Source organism: Vombatus ursinus, unplaced genomic scaffold (assembly GCF_900497805.2).
Source record: "Vombatus ursinus unplaced genomic scaffold, bare-nosed wombat genome assembly UNPS02014778.1, whole genome shotgun sequence".
Taxonomy (NCBI): Eukaryota; Metazoa; Chordata; class Mammalia; order Diprotodontia; family Vombatidae; genus Vombatus; species Vombatus ursinus.
In genome coordinates this window covers 23,481,945-23,504,113 of record NW_020954556.1, presented here as the reverse complement: position 1 = coordinate 23,504,113, position 22,169 = coordinate 23,481,945, and the positions used below count along the sequence as shown (strand labels likewise).

Below are 22,169 nucleotides of genomic sequence, written 5' to 3'. Positions count from 1 at the left end.
GTCACGAGATGCCCTTTCTTAAAGATGAAGGCATATTGTTGCAGAATTGTTATTAAAATATTTACACACATGTAAGCAAGAACATATGAAAAATATCATCTTCCTCTGCACTTTGGTGACACATTCCAAGACTTTACCCCTAATTTTAACAGGACTGGTACTACTTACTACTTTGTACCAATCACAATTGTTTGGTGATATTTTTTTTTCCTGGTGGAGGACACCCCCACCCCCTCCATTCCCTGTCACTTACCCTTCCTTCCAAAAATAAATTTCAAAGAGGTGGGGGAACTATGCCTACTGAGAAATTTGTCATTGCTTACTTCTAAGATGGGGGGAAGGGTATAGGAATAAAAATGACTCAGCTTTGCTACAGCTGATAATGCTTTATGAAATGCAGCATGAAACATTTCTCTCTTTACAGCTTAGATGTTTTGGGTGGGAAAACTTCCCCAGATTACTTGGCTTACAAATACTTTTGCATCCTAGTGCTAGTACTAGTTTCCACATCAAAACTGGTGAATTGTAATTGAAAATAAATCAGAATGAATTTTAAATTAGTGGGATAGATCCAGATAACTGTTCAGAAATGGCATCCAATACTCCATTTTGTGTCTCTTTAATTTTGCAGTGCCCCAAATAAAAATGATCTACTACTGATAAAATGTCTCTGACTTCATTCTTTAATGGTACCAAACAAGACAAACACATAGCACACATGTACACGGAAGACAAGGGAGATGGGCGTATTCATTTAAGTTTTAAAGGATAAGAAGTTGTTGTTAGCAAATTATTTTTTATCTTGTTGCTTGTTAAGTATGCATATATACAGATATGTATATACACACATATATACATGTATATGTGTATCTACATACACATATATACACATATGTATATATATGAATATGTGTATGTGATGATAGAGTGTGGGATAAGTTAGAAAGTCCTATTGTGTGATTATGCTTAAAATACTGATAAATTATTTTCATTCACTATGAAAAAGGCCATCTTATCCCAGCAGCATAATGATCAAGAATTTTCTAATATGGCACAATGTAATGTATTAGCCCATTTTTACATTGTTTTGAATGTGAAGGAAAGCTTGTCTGTATTGGACTGTATTTTTTTTTTTTGTGGGACATTTTCTATTTCCAAACCAAGATCATCCAGAAAAAAATGAATTTTGAACTATTTAAAAATAAACACACCTAAAGCCAATATACAAACTCACTCTCACAGCTATGTATACATTTTATTTAATAAAAGTAGGATCGCCCATTTTCAGGTAAAATACTGTTCTAGTTCTGAGGCTATAGGAAAAATCAGCTCTGGGTTGGTGGTGTTTGCAAATGGATTTCCAGTCTTTTAGCAGTTCATCATTCATAAACAATAGAGGAAGTACAGAAGCAGTCCCTCTAAGGAAAAAAAATCTTTTTAATAGATTCCACTTTGTCTATTTCAGGACAAGTTGTGTGCCAAGTTGGGGTATTTCTGAGATGTAAGGCACTCCATTGCTGTCCTTGGAGTAGAGGTGTGCATCACTGGATTGAATATAAGGGGTGAATCCCCCCTGCCTTCTTAATTGCTGATTTACTGTGCTTTCCCTCAGGCCATAACTGATGATCTGTAAGCTTGTTAAATTTCTGAGACAAATACTAAATATAATCAATATATAAAAATACAAAAAGAGAAAAAAATGCAATGAAAATTTATGACCTTAACATTCCTTCAGGGTCAAGCAATTTATCAAATTCTCTCACTTTCTGGTTTCAATTACACAGCTATTGTGGAAGGAACTTATTTTAGCAGGTTCATTTGCCTCAGTGGGGAATACAGGACTTTGGCCTAATGCTTCACCTTTAGTGCAGGCCATTTGAGCCTTAGAACAAATACCAATCATCACTCTTTGGGAAAAAAAAAATCTGCATCGGCGTGGCCTATTGGAATAGGGTTTCTGTCAAGGTAAACGGTTGTCGGCAATGACTGTGGTAGAGTGGCGATAAATCCCATTTTATTGCTGAAAAATTCCAGCTTCTCTCCATGCCTGACAGCTCCCCACATTCTCATACCCATTTGGGCAATTTCTGTACTATGTCCATCTGGTTCTCATTACGTCTCAACCTGCCTGTGTCTGATCCAGAAAAAGTGCAGGTCAAAAATGGGGGAAAAGAAACCAAGGTGATGGACAAAACAGAAAAAGAAGGGGAGGGAGGAGAAAAATAGAGCACAACCTTTCCAGTTGAATATCAGAGAGGTGGCCATAAAAGCCCATTTAAATATATCAAAAAACTGGTAATGACAAAGCTCTGAGAACCCAACAGAACCCATGTCTTTGGACTCAATCCTTTAAATGACACTAAAAGAGGAAAAATTCAAGACCTTATCCCTGTTAGAATACAGCATACACTGCCAGCATAACTGAAGGCCTAGCAGGCTTTTCGGAGGGTAGAAGCCAATTTTACAACTACTTTGAACCCAGTTTGAAAGACTTCTATGACATTGAAACTTGGGAATAAAGCTGAACCAGAGAATTAATTTAACTTCAATACTTTTTTTCAGAAAAAATCCCTAGAATCATTGTGTTTACAATGCTACTTTCTCTACTAGTATTCAAAGAAGACACTAATAAAAATGAATAAAAATTTTGTCGATTAAATAATTAATACTGAGCAGAGACTAACACATTTTAGGAATGAGAGATCTATATTCTAGGCACTTGGGAATTGGAAAGCAATTCCCTAACACAAAGCCAAAACTTTCTTTGTAATTGTTTTCTATTACTCCCTGAATCATTATTTATAGGATTCCCATGCAATTAGCCTTTAAAAAAAGATTTCTTTATTCTCCGAAGTGCAAAGTCTTCTTTTTAAACCATCTTATGGACTTACTGGTAGTTTTCTCTACATATATATTATGTGTTAATATAATTTGAATACATAACACACAAAAACAATTTGATTAATTGTTTGTCCTAATTAAAATGGGATGGCAGTACATACCTGTTTATAGGGAAAGGTTTAATATGGAGATGATGAATGAGAACTTACTACTTTTAACATAAAATAAGATCAGAGTGAAAATTATAAGTCTGTCAAGGGAAATATTTTTTTCTCTATATATTATTGTCGACTTTAGGAACAGTGATGACCTTTCTTTCCTTCATATGTCTAATGTCAAAGTCCAGGGATAATTTAACTACTTGGTATCTTAGTATTAGGATTTCCAGATGCAATCTACTGTTGCTAAATGGATTTGAACAGAGGTCTGAAACCTGTTGGCTCTCACAAGTTACCGAAAACCTTTAAAGTTCCATTTTCTGATCATAGGTAATTTTCACTTGCTCCTTGTTAGTTTTAGCATCAGCCTTTTAGAAGCTGAGGTCTTAATGTCAAAATTATAACTACTCTCAAGCAAGTAGTTTCACATATCAAATTGACTTCAACAATTTGAGATTTTGTACCTTGATTTTTAAGACTTGGATTTGCAAAGCAAACTTGATAAAAAAAATGTCCTTCCAAATTGGTCAAAAGGACTCCTGATGGGAATTTGAAAGGGGATAAATATTTATTTTATAATGGGCATGTATTTAGGTCTATGTTGAATCCCAGGTGAACAGAATCAAAATTGAAAACATTTTTGGATTTTCTCATGGACAGTTTTAGTCATTTAGCATCAATAATAATTTTGAAGAAATACACACACACATACACACACACACACACACACACACACACACACACACACACACACACGTCTGACATTGCATCTTTTTAAACTTATCTGAATTGACCGGTATCTACAACTTGGAAAAAAATGTCAAATTCTTGGGGAGAAAAAAAACCTCTGAACTTTTCTTTTCTAGGCTTCACCTATATCTAAGAAATGCTATCATTTAAACTCTAAAGGATATTTGTTTGTTTTAGTAGCATAGCAGAGAATTAATGTCATGGTGGAGGCAAGGGGGAGGGTCAACTCGCAATTTGACTTGAAGCTTGATAACTGTTTATTCAAATGTGTTCTACAGATTTAAGTATTCTTTAAGAGATGGAAAGAAAGACAGAAATGAGTGTGTGTGTGTGTGTGTGTGCGCGTGCGAGTGCGCCGTCGAATGCATATGGCTTTCAGAGAACTTAAGACACATGGAATAAAGTGCTTGGAAGTCTATTGAAATATTTACAAAACAAATCATTTACATTTAACATTTGTACATATAATACTCTAAGGCCCTCCAATAAGAGAACTGACTGTTAGCAATAAATATTTCAGCATCAAAATGGTTAATAGTGAGTATTATAGCTTCAAAAGAGCCTATTGGCTAACCCTAAAGGATGCCCTGCAGTTGTTGTTAAACTCATCAGATGAAACTAGCCTTCTCAGCTAGCCCTTAGATTTGTCTGCTAACAGTAAAAATCCTATAATAAATCGGTAACATATGTTGCCAGACAAGGATAAGTGATATAAATAAAGAGCCTAGGAGACCTAACCCAAGTACAATGTGAAAAGAATTTAACTTGCAATCTATTTGTTGACTAATTACCATTTGAAAAGTCATTTGAAAGTGTTAACTGTTATTTGCTTATATTCTTCCTCATGTTTCTCTTCTTCTCCTCTTCAGATTGCATTTTAACCAAAATATTCTTCGTGATTGCCTGCTTTGCGGCTTTGTGGTAAGTCCCAATTTTGCACAACCTTAAAGAAATGCCTAACATAACAGTTGCCAAAAGGGCTTCCGTGGCCTGATTTGGGGGTGTTCTGAAATATCCAGGGGTGTGGCTGTGAACAATGAAATAAAATGAAGGTGTTTCTTTTCAGCGGATGAGGAGGATGGTGTAGAATTGTGCATATGCAAACAAAGCTCCCATTAGGAAAAGCAGCCCTGGGATGGAAATGACAAATCTCAGAACCCATACAATCAATTATTTTCACTAGCACTTAAAATATAGAAAACAAAATCTGCTTGGGGAATTGACTGAATATTTTATTTCGCTTTTTTTATTGAGACATCCTTTGAAAAATGACATAATATAAGTAGTTTTACAAAGCAACAATATAATCAATCTTTAAACTAGAATATAAATCAAGGATTTCATTAACTGCTGGTAGCCAGTTTAAATTGTAGTCTTGTCCATAATGTCTATCTATCTATGTATGTCCAAGTTATATTAAAAACCTTTAAATGGCTTTGTAATATCAGCTACATCTAGCTATTATAATAATTAATGATACTGTTTTATAAATCAATATATGTATTCTTGATAAATTCATATCCAGTTAATGGTGTAATTTAAATAAAAAATTAATATAATAAAGGACATACAGAAATGGGCAGGAAATCTTTAAAGGTTAAGAGACAAATTTGTCTAAATTCATCTTTTTTCAAAACCTGTTTTGAGAAAGTTCCCCACTGTAAAATCGGTTGAGACTCACCTAACTTTTTAATGGTAATCTGACCATTTTTTTGATAGTATTACATTCGTAAGCTATTTCTTATTTTGCCCATAAAGTTTATAATAAATATTTAAAATGCTACTGGACCTTTTAATGACATTAATAGATTTTGTGTTTATTTAACATTCCTTAGAAAACTAAAGAAAACCATAGTAATTGTAATATATGAACACATAAATTACAAATGTCCTCTAGTTAAATTTTTAGTCAATTAACCTGATGTTCAACATTTTAAAAGTTGTATGCTTATTTTATTCATTTTAAAAGAGAGTGGGAGGACAGATTAATTCACTGTGTTTGAATTTATATGTTTGAGAGCCAAAAAAGAAAAAGGTTTTTCCCTTTATATCACCAAATTAATAGCTCAGAAATTTCAGAGCAAGAAATGCACAGAAGACCCTGAAATTGCCTTCTTTATTTCCACATTGCCAGTGAGTGGAAGAGTTGGCTCACCAAAAAAAGTCTGCCTGGTATTCTCTAAAAACCAACATCCATCCAATGTATTTTAAAGAATAACAGGATTTAGAAAAACAATTAAATGCTGCAAACGATCAAATGTGGTCTTAAATCTCTCCAAATAGCATCTCATTCTGTTTACAGGGAGACCATTTTACAAAAAATATCCTTCAAAATTATGCAAAACAGTAAAGCAAGCTGTCCACGCTGACATGATGCAGGAATGTTATTTTAATCCACTGAGATTTTCTGACATTTTTCTTAACATTGCTGTACCTTATTTAGAGTGGCAACAGAGACTTGTGCAGTTTCCTTTGACGCTGATGGGTAGTTCAAAATGTTACGGGGGCGGGCGGGGTGGGGAGAGAGATTTGCTGCCAGTCACTTCAGCAATTCAGCTACGGGAGCAATTACTATTTGTTAAAAGTTTACGTTTCTAAATGAAGCTAAAATTGTGAAGCGACTTCACCCGTTTACCCGGGCTGTGTTTGGAAGGGAGGAGGGAAAACAGCCAATTGTGACTACATGTTAAAGTGCACTCAAGTTACTGTAACCATTTAAAATCCATTGTGTTTTTAGATGAAACCAGCAGCAAAACCACTCCTAAGAGGCTTAATTTAGGTTTTATAGGACGAACATAAAAAATACCAGGTTATGGCAACACATTGAAATATGAGGTACATTTTAAATATCTCCATTTTAAAACGTATGTTTATTTTTCCTCCTGGGACCACTAACTTGGGTTTCTACAGACAAAGCAGGGACACGCTACATTCTTAAAAATTATCTGTGAAGGAGATCACATTCCAAGACATGTTGGAGCATTTTTATTACTGAAGATAACCTCTTAATTATGTCACTGCCTTCCACTTGTTAATCAGGGACATTCAACAGTTAACCATAAAGTGGGTGCCTTTAAAAGAATATATAGTTATCAGTGATTAGAAACATCAGGGTTTTTTTTTTTCTATCTTCATATTATTGCATTAATTAGTTCAGCCCTTCTATAAATTTATTTATCTGCTTTTAAAACATTACACGGCACTCACCTAAGGAAAGGGTCAAAATATATTGGATAATGTTGCTAATTGCTACAGCTGACATACTGTAGCCTGTTGTTGGTTTTTACCTCTGCTCCTATTTGAACCAGTTTTAGGTGATTTATTTACTTACTGAGAAGTCATGAGGGTCTGGACATGTGTTTTTCTGAAATCATGAAATGAGGTAAATGAAATAATTTTCCAGTGATGTTTGTCTAACCCCCTATGTAGTTCTTCCTGTCAACCAACCTGTGCTGTTAAAACCAATCAAATTATGCAATGGTGACTTCTTTGGAGGCCCTCCCAATAAGATAATGACTGACTCTTAGAGGGAAGGGCCCTAGGCAACAATGATGGCCCTTCACACTGGAGTTGGTCAATATCTGATTAGTAGGGACTAATAGACGTTAGTCTATTAGGAGTCAATATTTTACATTATATCATAGTTTTTAAAAGCTTTGGAGAACAACAAATGTTTGTTAAGATGATCTCTTTGGAATGCCTTCACAGGCATCTTCGGTTGAGAATTTTTCCAACACGTGGCAATGCCTGTTGTGGAAAGGGTAGAGTGATGACGGTTCTCAGATATGCAAGCATCTGATTGGTTAACGTCTACCTCTTTCAGGTATGAAAAGGCGTTTCTCCCATCTAGTCAAAAAGGTTACTGGACACAGGTACTGAATTTTAAAAATATGTTTATGTTTGAGCTCTGGCAAATAATGAGGCTATTTTTGGATTCTTCTGAAACCTTGTGATGATTGTTAATCCACACCTAGAAACACATTGAGGTTTTCTCTTCAAACAATGAAGTGCCTATATAGATTTGGGAAACAATCAGCACTCTGAACTATTAGGACAATTTTTTAAGCAATATAAAGTGGTAGGACTTGGAGAAATGATTTTATTGATATAATGAAGAATCCAGCCCCTTCCCCCCCAACATTAGGAGAGATCATTATGTTTCTGAATGTTTGTTTTACCTTTGTAAGATAAAAAAACCACACAAATAAAAAGGAAAGGCTGAAGTATAAGGATGAGTGTTGAAACTAATTTATTCCAAAACACTTACAGGCTTCCTTCCCCTTGTTATAATCATAGATGTTCACAATCATTGGATTTCTTTCATATTTCTCTATTAGTTTTACCAACCAAATGCAAATTGAAAAAAAAAAACAACCTTAAACCTCTCTCTCTCTCTCTCTCTCTCTCTCTCTCTCTGCCTGTTCTTTCTCTCTTTCCTTTTCTCCCTCCTCTATACCCACCTTTAAAGAGAACATAGGTCGTAATACTGATAAGAAATGTATTCCAATTTTACAACTCTCATACAAAGCCAGGCAATTTCTGAGCCAAACAAACAAAGGATGTGTAAGCGATTTCATTTATTTTGATAATCCTCCTCCAACACTGGAGCATTTTGCTGTCTTTGTCAAAGTGAATGACAACAATTTGGCCAACTCTCTCTGAGCTGCGCTCAACAGTGACAGGCAAATTATCAGAGGCCCTGCACTTCTTATTATCAGAGGAGAAGTCATCAGGAGGACGCATGGAGGATCCCTCTCCCTTGTCACTATTTGTCAGTGGGACAAGGGCCACTGCTATGGGTAGCTGACAGGTAATTTCAACAATAACAATTACTCCTATTACTGGTGTCATAAACAATTCGCCCAAGGCATGATAATAGCAAAGCTTTATAATTCAATGCCATATAAATAAATGCCAGCAGGTAACACGTAATTTAGCTCCAATCAAGCCTTCACCCTGGCATTAATATTGTTATTGCAAGAAAATGGAAAATTGAAAAAATTCAATATGTTAATGAATTAAGAGGGTTCAAGGGCTAGACAAGAGGGGAGAGGAAGGAGAGCCCAAATTATGATTGTTTCATATTCAGTGCTGGGATGGTAGTTGTTACAGCACTATAATTGCTTTTTGATACGAAGCGGGGGACATGGAGTGTTGCTATTTTACACTTCAGACCTGGTGAAAATGTGATGTAGAGTACCAAACCTGCCTTCTCCAATTTGTGTGGGATATATCTGGAGGTATGAGAACATGTGCATTCTGTAGCTCTTAATTGGATTTTTTTCTTTTCTTTTCTTTTTTCTTTTCTTTTCTTTCTTTCTTTCTTTTTTTTTTGTAATTCTTTAATGTGGAGTAGAACTCTTTTCTTCTAGGAAACATTTACTTCTGTCTAAGAAAGTCCCATCTGCACCTGCTACTGTCCTTTGCATTATGTCTTACATATCAGCAAGAACAAGAACAACAAAAAGAACTGTTCCTATTTAATGTGAAGGGAGAGACAAAAACCCTCTTCACTAACTAGGTTTCTACCTTTTGACAGTGGACCCCACCACACGGTCCTGGCCTCCCCAAGTGAAACTTCCCGATCAAACCAATTTGCAATTTTAGTATTTGTCCAGAAAGACAACGGGCCATCAGCCTGACAGCAGTAAAAGAATTTGAAAATCTCTAATTAGGAGAGCTGCAGAGCAATTAACGCATGTCAAATTTCACTTCATCAAGTGCCACTCTAATTTTCCCACTAAAAATTAATGGACTTTTTTTTTTGTATGTGTGTGTCCCCTTAAGGCAATGTTGATTCAAATCTGTTCAAGATGCAGTGTTGCACAGCTAAGCATCTTCTTGATTACAATCCGCCACACTTCTAACTGCTTTCATTCTCACTGCCACAGATACTTTGTCAACAGTCAAATTACACCATGCTGATAACAATGCATAATGGTGTTCCTCAGTGGAGTCCCCTGTCATGAAACAGTGTTTCATAAAAATGTGATGCTCTCTTCTCAAGGAAATGGAACTCTGGCTAAATAAGTTTGTGTGGCTTGGTCATTGATGCAGATTGACTTGTCGTGTGTGGGTTAATTCCGCCCCCCCCCAAAAAAGGGTGTAAGGTGTTTGTGTATTAAAATTCTGTGAATAATTTAGAAGGAGAATGGACCATGGAAAATATTTATATTGGAAGTTTTGCTTAAGCACTTTGTTTTGGGACATTTTCAAGAGCACTTTCTTGGTGAAATACAAGCATTTTTTTTTTACTCCTTCTTTACTTAAAATCTATAAACATATTGAATGGAAGCCTCTCTCTAACAGGCAGTATTTAGATTAAAAGAAAGGTTTGTTTAACTGCCATCTTTGCCAGAATTCTCAAAACATCACAGGACCCAGAAGATAAATGACTTTTTTTTTTGTTTGAGTTGCTTGTATTTTAGAAAATGAAGTTGGTTCATCTAAACTATGCTGTATCATAGTGGCTTGTTGAGGATCATTATGCCTGTATCATTAGCACTTTCCAAGAGTATTGTAAGCTGGAAAAAAAAAGAGGGAGAGAAAGAGAAATTGAGTGGTTAGAAAGGTAAAGGCATAACTTTCAAAGGCTTTTGAGATTATTCAGGTTTTTCTTTCAAATTTCTAAAATCAGAGAGGATCAAACTAAAAGAATGAAATTAAATAAAAGTTTTTTCTCTCTCTCCCTTCAATTTTTGTAGGTAGTAAAGAGAATGTACATGCCATGGATCAAAGCTTTATTTTATTCATTACAAATATGCATTTTATGGTATGTTCCTTTTTTAAATCATCACCATTATATAACCTTAAAATAAATTCATGGAATATAGACTTGATTTAAAAAAAATCTTCAAGTGGAACTCTTTTTTTTTACACACCAAAAGTTAGCTCAAAACTTAATCTTTAAATGGACCTTTAAAGGTTTGTATTCCTATTTATTCAATGTATTTTCTTTCCCTCCTGTCCCTGCCCCAGCATTTTCTTGAGTGGTCCAATTCAAACAAAGAAAAAAAAAAGACAACCCTTTTTCAGCTATCCAAATATTGTAGCATTCTCCCAAAGCTGTTAAGGAGGCCCACTAGAAGTTCTATGAATAGAAGAATGCAAATGGAAATTTATTTTCTTCCCAGATATGATCCTTTGAACTTTACAAATAGAACAATGATGGCTTTGGAGTTGTGATGTAGCTTGTTTGCCCATATAGGTGTCTTGATAAAATAACAAACAAACCCAAAAACAAGATCTCTGAGTCTTCCAAAATGATCTGGAATATTCCTATATTAAAACATCACAAAATATTAGAAAAGGAAATTTAAAGAGAGATTTGATTATATAATACAATCCAGCAGTAATCAATTTTACCCTCAATATCTTGCTTTTGTTTTCAAAATGCTAAATAAACAATACATAATGCATCCCTCATCAGCCAAAACCATGGAGGCTCTGTGCTCAAATAACAGGAAACATATTCAATTTTCCTAACAGAAGACAGTTCATTAAGCTGTGCCACATCAAATAAAACTTTAATTTCTCCAGCATCAGAGTCGCAATGAAAGCAATTGAAGAAGATGAGCCATATGGTACTTCTATCAGCAAACACATATTGCTCATTCCCCCAAAGTTTTCTAATTCTGCTCCCCAGACCTGTGTAATATAGATAATGTGCTCGGAGAGCAGCAACCATGAGCTATCTAGTGTACACTTCTAATACTGTATTTAATGGGAAATAATGAATCATAAAAGCCTAGAGAAGACGGCTTTTGCTAACCTAAATCTCAGCTGTAATTTCATTGTTCTGTGCCTAAGATGCTGTTTGCCCTTTCCAAACAACAGCAGTTGAACGTAATTATGCTGCTCCAAACCTGGGCTAGGAAAAAAAAAAAAAAAAAAAAACCTCCCCAGTATAACCAAGTTTCTATTAACCCTTAAAATTCTGAATTTAATGATGCTCTGATTCAGGCATTGACATAAACAGGTATGTGTTGTCTTAAAGTCCAAAGTTCATTCCTCACCCCCTGCATGGCCAGAGAGCATTTATGTCTGTTTCTTTTTTTTTAATTAATTAATTTATTTTTAGTTTTCCACATTCACTTCCACAAGAGTTTGAGTTCCAAATTTTCTTCCCATCTCGTCCCTCCCCCCACCCCAAGATGGCATGCATTCTGAATACCCCTTCTCCTAATCTGCCCTCCCTTATGCCTAAATTTCTAATCCTCCAATGCAACAGGAGTGGTATATTGAAATTGGAGAACATTGCCTTGTTATAAGCAAATAAAACATTAGTTTGAAGAAATGCATATAAAGTGTGAAGGCTATATACAGTTCTCATAAAACAAGACTCCACCCCAAATATCTACTACAAGGATGAAATAATTTAGGCAGGGGCCATGATAAAATCATTGTAATGATCAGTGTATATCTCAACTCGGAAAGCTAGAATTGTCTTAAAAATTTTAAATAGTCCTAAGTAGCTAAGCTGTGAGAAGCTAAAAATGCTGATACACTGAAAGGGTCTAATCTAGTGTTTCTCCATATGGGCTTTGGTTATCAGCCCATGATGCACGTGTTTAAATGTACCAATTTAAGTGTCATGACACAAGCCTACAACTGTTAAAGTTTCTGAGTTAGGTTTAATTCATCTTTGTAAGAAAAAAAAACAAAAACAAATGAGTCATTTGGCTGGTGATTTCTGTTTTCCGGATTTTAAAAAAAAGGCATTGAAATGGTATTTTTACAGATACAAGATGAGTTTAAAACACTGTCCAAGAAGTGTCACATATCGAAAACATATTTTAATGGTTTTGTTTGTTTGTTTGGGCATCATATGAACCAAGGACAATTAAATTAAAAAGAGACTTTTAAAAGTTAGAGATTGCCTTTTAAAAGCTTATTAAAATCAGCATGTTACATGTCTGTCTTTGAATTAGCTCTACTGACTTGATTGCCTTCATTAAAACGGGCTGTTTGGGTGCTGCTCCATGTTGGTTCCAGCCTTCGCTCAACGCTGATTCTGACTAGTTCTCGGCTTATATTTTCTCTCTTTAAAATCTTTAAAAAAAATGTAGTCTCTGGAAAACTCCCCCCTCCCCAACACTGTCCTCGCACAGAGAAATAGTACAGGGAAGGGGGGTTGGGGAAGGATGTCATTAACAATGCAAAGAAAGACCAACAGGTAAAAACGATGACAGCCAAACCGAAAACACTCACAAGAGGAAAAACACAAACACAACAAACAGCAATAACAACAACAAAAATTCCCCCAGCCCAGAAACTACACATTGATTATATTTCATGAATGCCTTAAAACAAATGTTTGAACAGTTTTCTGAGACAGTGCAGAAAACCCTCTGCATGCTCCAATGGGTTACAATGACAATGGTCTATTGCAATGTAAAACAAACCCGAGGATAAAAAGGTACTTTTTGTTACCATTTTATCAAAGCTCTTCATCTTCGAGCCCGAGCTGCAGGCAGCATTTTGCTGGAATTGCAGATATTTCTCTGTCCAAGCTCCTTTGTTTGTGCATCTCATTTGCATCTATTTATCTCCAGCTGAGGGTGCTTTCAGCTCATTAAGGCCTCCCCTCACATTATTTCATAAGCCAGCTGCTAAGAGGGATTTCACCTGTGGTGACTGAGAAAAGAGGGGTGAAAAACCAAATTCTTCATAAAAAGGAAATCTTCTGACTCTCTTCCCCTATAAATGGGCACCATTTGTGTTAAACAGCCTCTTGTCATGATAGATGCCTCCAAGGGTCAGGGGTTAAAGTTGATTTGAAGGTCAGCAGTAAAACAACAGACAAACCAGACGCCAAACTGGTTCCTTAGCTGTCGGTGGGAGCAATGGTACAACCAGGTCCTGAACCTTTTTCAACCTCTAATAAAACAGAGGGTGAATCTGAAGTGGATCAACCAGGCCCCTGAGGAGGATGCACAGAAAAACACAAATAATATCAATATCAAGCCGCAACAGGAAACAATGGGGGCATTTCTCCGTGCTACATGCATGCTTCTATTGTTTCAAGAGCTGGGGAATTAATTCCACTTATTTATTTAAGGCGTGTCAACTCACTGCCTAAACCTGTTTCAGTGTCAAGATGAATAAAACTTTTATGGCTCATAAAATAGAGCCATTCATCTCAATGTTCTTTGTGGTGCCTTTTTTCCCCCCTGGCAGACTGATCTAGGCCTCTGATTCGAAATGGTTACATCCGAACCCACTGTTGCTATGAACTGCAACATATTAGAAAATAAAATTATTTGATTGGCAAATGGAGCTCAGCCGAAGCAATAAAGAAAAACATTTTAGCAGCCACGCCATGGCCCTACCCTTCCTCCTCCCCATTCTTCTAAATATGTTCTACTGGCTACACGTATTTGGGGCATGCTTTATTTATTTTGCAGTAGTGGAAGTTCCATTATTTTGGAATTAAAAAAAAGTTCTGAATGATGCCGACAAAAATTTTGTTTTCTAGAATATGACGTTATTTATTTAGAAATGCAGCCAGCCCTGTTGTAACAGCACTTTCCCATTCATCCCCTTAGTGTCAGTTTTTACTATTCTATAATCAGTTTATATTGATGGGACAATCTTGTCTTTGCCTTAGCTCTTTTACTACTAAATTCCTTAATTAATTGAGAGCTTCAAATTGCAAAAAATGGATGGAAGAGAAAAAAAAGCCTCAATCTGAATTTTGCACTATTGAATTGAGCGGTATTATCAATTTTATTTCTAATTTGCATGCCAACTCATATATTATTAGTAATGCACACTAGCCACACTAACTGAAATGACCAGTCTTAAAATGGACAAGAATTTTTCAGTGAATTATCCACATTATAGGTTTGCTTAGAATATGAGCAGTTAAGGAAACAGCACCATCGCTGAAGGTCTAATAGGTAACTTGTGTCATAGAATCATTGGATCTCGAGTGGGGAGTGACCTCAGAGGCTGTCATCTCCAACTGATGAGGAAATGGGTCCCGGGGAAGCTATTACATGATTTGGACATTCACAGAGTCAGTGTTAGGGGTAGGATTTGCATTCAGGTTCCCTGACTCCAAGGCCAGAGCTCTTTCCATCAACATATCTCCATACTCGAAGTGTTCCCTCCAAAAAGTTCCTTGCTCTGTTCTATTGTGAATTGAGCTGGAGTGGCTTGGTTACTATTTGATGTTCAGTTTTTATGTTGGTGAGTTCTCTAAAGAATATTGTGACTTTTCATGCTGAATTTATTCCTACACATCATATTTTGTTTTATTTTTTCCAAACACATCAAATATCTATGTGCAAATTTGTTTGCCCCACACTGACATTCGTCCAGATGAGTGGGACCCTGCAAGATGCAGATAGGAGCCAAGTAGTAAGCTACATTTTCCCATTTTGCCTGTATACGATGCTAAGGCCCTTGGGAAATGTGGTCCGGTTTGCCCGTACCAGGCACAGCTCATGATTCAACTGCGCTTTACTTCTCCACTGAACTCGATGCATGAACTCTGTTGACTAATACCTATGCAAAGGGTGGCCTGTTAAGAAACATCCTTGTTTGAAAATATGACTACTTTGAAATGTCCCTAAGAAAAATGACTTATGACCAAATGGAGTTTATTTAATCTGAAGCAGTATGTTCTTTATTAGGAGACTTTTCTTCTCATAACAGATTACATTTTAAAAATTGCAAGTAGTCCTGATCCACACCAGCAAGCTTACAGTTGTGGCTGGAACACATTTCTGACTTATTAAATGTTTTTTATATCCTCATCCTCCAAGACCCTCTGCCTTCAGAAAGCATTTTACAGCTCCCTCTGTAACTCACTTATCAATTTTCTCTCTTGAGAAATTTACACATTAAATTTAACCCCTCACCCCTACCTACTCCAGCCCCAAACTCAGAACCTGCAGACAGTGAAAGCAAATATACAGACTCGACCCCCCAAATCTTCGACCATGTCCCTTATATTTCTTTTACTTTAATCTAATCAGTAATTCCTTAGCTTGGCCAAATAGTTAAAAACGTTAAGTGCAAGCGATGCCTTCTACAGTCCTCTCATATCTGTCTCTGTTTATGGAATGGGTCCTGGCTGCCTCTTTTTCTGTTCAGTTCTAGGTCTTCGGGTCAGAAGACTGTAAATACACATAGCACTGCCCCAACCCATAAATCTGAGCAAAGGGCAAGCTTATATATTCAGATAAGCAATGTCGAGAGGGGGTAGGGTAGGGTGGAGGTAAGGGTGGGGGAGGAGCATGAACAAGCAGAGTCTGTGGCAGAGCAGCCATGTTCTCAGAAACAAAATGAGAAAGCCAAGAAATCTTGTTGGGAAGGAAAAGGATCTCTTGTCTTGTAAACCTCTTTCTTTGTTTCTCACGGATGAGGCTGCAATTGGCTCTCCCTTTCCTTTAAAAATCTTGCTTACGTATTGATCATTGCTTAATATGTTATTATTTAGAAACAGTAAAAATAAACAATAAAATGCTATTTGGTTCAAACATAGTATTTTTCTATCTTATATGTATTTCTTCCTTGACCTGTGTGTATATGTGTCTGAACTAGAGTCACTGTACCAGGAGTTCTCCGTTATAGTTACTCAATTCCAAGGTCTTTGCTTAAATAACCTTGCTGTTGGTCACCATGACAATTTTCAAAGAAAAATATTGATGTAGGAGTTGGGGATGGCAAAATGATAGATCATTGTATAACTTTCAGGCACTGTGAATTGTATTTATTCTGCTGCCCCCTTTTCATCTTTGGGACCCACTGAATTTAGGAACCTTTGTAAGCTCTGAACAGAAATCCTTCCTGGATGAACTGACCATTGCTAATGCTGAGCATAATCCAGCATTAAAAACAAACAAACAACCCTTCCATGTTTATTATGTCTCTTCTATGCACAAAATCTATACTATATAGTGCCAAGAGAGATGCAAAGGTTTAAGAAAGGGCACAGTTTATAAGCCTATTAAATCTGACAAGCATCTATTAAGTGCCTATTAACCCAGCAGCACACATTTATTAAGTGCCTACTATGGACAAAGGATAAGCTAGATGCTGAGATACAAAGATGTCTGAAAAAAAAACTTCTTGCCTTCAAGGAGTTTTATGGACTCAGGGTTTATAAGGCAATAGGAAATGTGAGACATTTTTTGCAAACAATTACAATTTAAAATGAAATTTTATTCCACAAACATTTATTAAACATCTACAATATGCAGAACATTAGGCTAGGTACTGGGTAGATAGAAATTTAATGTAAAACTTACTCTCTGCCCTCTTGGATTTAATAATCTAATAGTGAGCTATTATACATACACAGAAAACAATAATAAGAGTTAGATGTAATAAGGGCTTTACAAAGGTTCTCAGTGAGGTCTGAAAGGAGAAGAGGTGTCATCAGTTAGAAGGACCAATAAGGCATTATGCATTTATTAAGCACCTACAGTGTGCTAAACCCTATGCTAAGCAATGGGAAGATTTCACAGAAGGGATGGTATTTGAGTTGAGGTGTGAAAGAGGAATTCAATAGGCTAAAGGAAAGGGAGTGTATTCCAGGCATAGAGAATAGTAGAAATGTCCCAGAAATGAGAAAATATAGAACAGTTGAGGGTACAGATAGAGGAGTGGAGAGAAGTCCAGTTTGAGTGGGGTACAGTAGTAAATTGGATGATGCAAAATAAAGCTGAAATGATAGAATGGCAACAAATTATGGAAAGTCTTAAATGCTAAGGCTTTACCCAGCAGCCACTGAAAAATCTTTGAACAAAGGAATTACTTGACAAATTCTCCATGCAGTATATACAAGCTTGATCCGACAATGGCATGAAGGACTTCTCAGATTGAAAAGAGAATGGAAGCAAGAAACCCCATGAGGAGAGAATAGAAATACTCTGAAGAGTGGTAACAAAAGACCCTACTAGGGTGGTGGCAGAGGGAAAGTCAGGATATGAGAGAGATTAGAGAGAGTGTATCAACACTTAAAAACTGTTTGAATGTGAGAGCTTAGGGAGAAGGAAGAGGCAAAGATAGCACCATAGTGATCTTGGTGATCACAGAAAGTATAGATTTAGAATTGGAAGATGCTTAGACTACAACAGACTAGACATGATGAGATATCATCTAATCTAGCCTCTTCATTTTAGAAATGAGAAAACTAGGGACAGCTAGGTGGCATAGTGGATAGAGCACTGGACCTGAAGTCAGGAGGACCTGAGTTCAAGTACGGCCTCAGACCAAACACTTGATACTTACTAGCTGTGTGACCCTGGGCAAGTCACTTAACCCCAATTGTCTTAAAAAAAAAGAAATGAGAAAACTAAGGCCCAGATTCACCCAAGGTGAATCACATAGATTAGAAGAAGCAGAAATTAGATTGAAATCCAAGTCCTAACTCCAAATCCAATGATCTTCCCATTGTACCCATTGTACTCCTTTCCCCTTGTGCCATCCTATTTTCTCTTTTCTCCTTGGCAGTTTGACCCTCTGAATGTTCCTCTCTCTCACAACTTTACTCTCTCCTTCTCTACTAGCTTCTACCCTTCAGTCTACAAACACACTCAACTCACCTTCATCCTTAAAAAGCCTTCACTTGAACCTATCATCCCCCCTCAAATGATCCTATATATTTCTCTCTTTAATGATCAGATTCTTAGAAAAAGTTGTCTACCACCATCCCTACTTCCTTACCTTTTAACTCTTTGGAACTCTTAACTCTTAACACTTTGGCCTCCAACTTCACCACAAGATGCAAACTACCTTTTCCAAGGTTAACAATGATCTTTTAACTTCTAAATTGGATTGTCTTTTCTCTTTGTAGCTTTTGATATTATTGACCACCCTGTCCACCTAGGTGCTCTTTTCCTCTACTGCCATGATACTGGTCCTTCCTGATTTTCCTCCTACCCATCAATCAATCAACAAGCTCCTGTCCTGTGGCTCTGTTGTCCTAATTGGTAAGAGCTCACCATATCTAGGCTGACCCTTATCACCCAATTATGCTTCATAGAAATCTTGTCATGCTTACAAGTATGCATCTTAGTTGGTAACTTCCATTTTTGTATTTGTGTACCTGAGGCTTAGCACAGTGATTATTACTGTCAAGGGCACCACCATCCTTCTAGCTACTCAGTGCTAAAACCTTGGTATAATTTTCAGCTCACCATTGTCACCCACTACACATGTCCAGTTCATTTCCAAATCTTTCCACTATGTGTGTGTATATATATATATATATATATATATATGTACATATACATACATACACACACATATTATATATACCTACCTATACATACACATACACATATGTTTATATAGATATATAACTAGATAGATGATAGATAGATAGATAGATAGATAGATAGATAGATAGATAGATAGATAGATGAACAGGTATATCTCCATTCATACAGCCACCACCGTTGTGCGAGCCTTCATCACCTTGCCTGGATAATTGCAAGAGCCTTCTAGTTGTTTTCCCTGCCTCCATTCCAGTCCATCTTCCAATTAGTTGCCATTGTGATTTTTCTAATATGTAGATCAGATCATGCCATCAGTGGCTCCCTGTTATCTCCAGGATCAAATATAAAATCCTCTGGTTGGCATTTAAGCTCTTCATAGCATCCTCCCTTCCTCCCTTTCTAGCTTTCTTCTACTTTGCTCTCTTCTATGCCCTCCATGATGTGGCTACCATTGGTCTACCTACTGTTCTTTATATAGGCCTTTCATCTTCTGTCTCTATGCTTTTGCGCTGGTTGTTCTTCATACAAGGAATGGTCTTCTTCACCTCTTAATTTCTCTGGCTTCTTTCCAGACTTGATTCAAATCCATTTTCTGTAGGAAGCCTTTATTGATGTTTCCAGGTACTAGTGCCTTTTCCTCTGAGATAGCTTTCTATTTATCCTGTGTATATATTATAAGGTACCTAGTTATTTACCTGTTGTCTCCCTTATTAGAATGGAAACTTCTTGAAGGCAAGGACCATTTTTATCTTTCTTTATATCCTCAGTACTTAGAATAGTGCATGGTATTAAATCTTAATAAATGCTTATTAATTAATTAATTATTAATTACTAATTAATGCTTATTAATTCACCGGAGCATAGTAAACCTTTAATAAATGCTTTTTCAAAGACCCTCTCTTCTTGAATTGAAAAAAATATGAAAACTTTATGGAGGTGACATCTTCTATGAGGGGTATAAAGCTCAAATGCATAATTTGGCCATTGGACAGGATGGCTGGTTCCAAGGTCTATCTAACTAGATGGAACTAATACAATCCCAACCTTGCATCTATCAATTAATTTCTCCGGGCCTTAGTTTCTTTATCTGCCTAGTAAGAATTAGATTAGCTGACCTGCAAAGTCCCTTTCAGCTCTGATATTTTATGTTTGGGTCAGTTTTTTTCAGGCTTGTTCCTCCTTCTGTAGAAGATATGAAGTGAGTAGAAATCAAATGTCTATAGTATACACGGAGGGTAGAATTGAAATTTTTTTTCCAACCTTGATCTATGAAATATTCTTTTTGCCAGGCTGAGATCCTAAAGTTGGTATACCTTTACATAATAAGGTTAAAGGGTGGAATCTTATAGACTTTGGCTAATTGAGCAATCTTGGGCAAGTTGTTTTCTCTCTCTGGGCTTTGTTTGCACAGAATCATAGAAATTCAGAGTTAGAAGGAACCTAAAATAGTCTTTTAGTCCAACCAAATTCCCTAAAGAATTCTCATGATGATATACCAGAAAAATGGTCATCTGAGGCCTTGGAAGCCTCCAATGTGGGGAAACCCACCACCTCACAAGGCAGCTCATTACCATTTGGGGTAGTTCTAATTGTTAGAAATCTTTTTGCTGATTGACCTAAATTTGCTTTTTCACAGCTTTTGTCTGTGGTTCCTGCTTCTGCCCTTTGAAGGCAAATGGAACAAATCCAATTGCCTTTCTACATGAAGGCTCTCCCAGTCCTTGAAGACATCTTCCCCTCATGTCTTCATTTCTTTAGGTTAAACATTCCCAGTCACTTTAACTGATCCTCGTAGGCAGCTAGCTGGTACAGTAAGTAGAGCTGTAGACCTGGAGTCAGGAAGACCTGAGTTCATATCCAACCTCATATATTTACTAGCTATGTGAACCTGATGAAGTCACTTAACCTGTGCCTACCTTCATTTCCTCATCTGTAAAATGGGAATAATAATAGCACCTACCTCCCAGAGTTGTGGTGGGGATAAAATAAGATAATACTTGTAAAACACTTTGTAAAACTTAAAGCCATATATACATGTTAATTATTATCATAATTATTATTATACGGCATGAACTCAAGTTATTTCACAATTCTTGTTGCTCTCCTTTGGACATGTATAGCTTAAAAATGTCCTTCCTAAAGTGTGATGGCTATAACTGAATACAAAACATCATAATTTCCTTCACCTCTTGGTCCTACAAGCTATGTGTCTTAAAATGCAGGTTAAGATCACTTTCTTGGATTCACACCATTGGCTCCTACTGAGCTGGCAGTTCACTAATCCCCAGACATTTTTTAGGCAAACTGATGTCTAAACACGCCTCCCTTATCTTGAACTGTAAAATAAATCTTTTTGAATCCCAATGCAAAATAAAGTCATTTAAATGATCTTTAAGTCCCTTCTAGGTTTAAAATTCTATGACTTAAAAGTTCACTTACAATTTCCCAAGTGAATGTTTTGATAGCTCTGTGGGCTCATCATTGCAGGTACTTCTGCCAGTGATGAAGATCATAGCTCATCCATTTCTGCCCATCCTATGCAACTCTTCTCCATGTTCTCCATTTAAATCTTTTATAGGGGCTATGATTTTCGTAGTATGTGTTACCTATTTAAGCAACTTTGTAAGACAAATTTTGACTGAATTATTAATGAAATAATTTGAAAAGTTGAGTTTTCTAAGGATAATTTCAAGTATTCTGAATGTTGATATTTAAACACTATAGTCCTAATAAAGAGATAGACAAATGAAATTTACCACTACATTGCTGAAATAGAAAATGTGAGGCATTATTGGTTAAGCCCGCTGGTCCCAATTACATCATGGTGAACTAGTTTGGCAGCCTTGACTCATTTTAGTACTTCAACACTGAATTTTTTTCATTTTGGAGCTTAAGGTCAATAAATCATTTTTTTTCTTGTTTTTGAAAAAAATGACTGTGATTGGTTTGTTTGGAGTTGTCATGAAAATTGCTAGATACCAAGGAGTTATAAACTCATTAAAATCATCTATGTCTCAACATGTTCACATTTCAGTTATTGAATGGACAAATTGGTTATATGAAATAACAATAACAACAACAGAGCTAGTAAACAATGATGTTTAATGGTATTTACAGGCAGTGAGATGGCATAATGGAGAAAGTGTTGGACATGGAATCAGGAAAATCTGAGCTGAAATAATGCCTC

At 36.3% G+C, this 22,169-nt stretch overlaps 1 long non-coding RNA gene across 1 annotated transcript in view; it reads left to right on the top strand.

The window, feature by feature from the left end:
* The first annotated feature begins 8,270 nt into the window (after positions 1-8,270).
* The window catches only part of LOC114045435, a 60,197-nt gene continuing 46,298 nt past the window's right edge, over positions 8,271-22,169 (top strand). The window contains exon 1 of the long non-coding RNA XR_003569373.1: positions 8,271-8,559. This is a non-coding gene — a long non-coding RNA (uncharacterized LOC114045435). The remainder of the gene's footprint in view (positions 8,560-22,169) is intronic.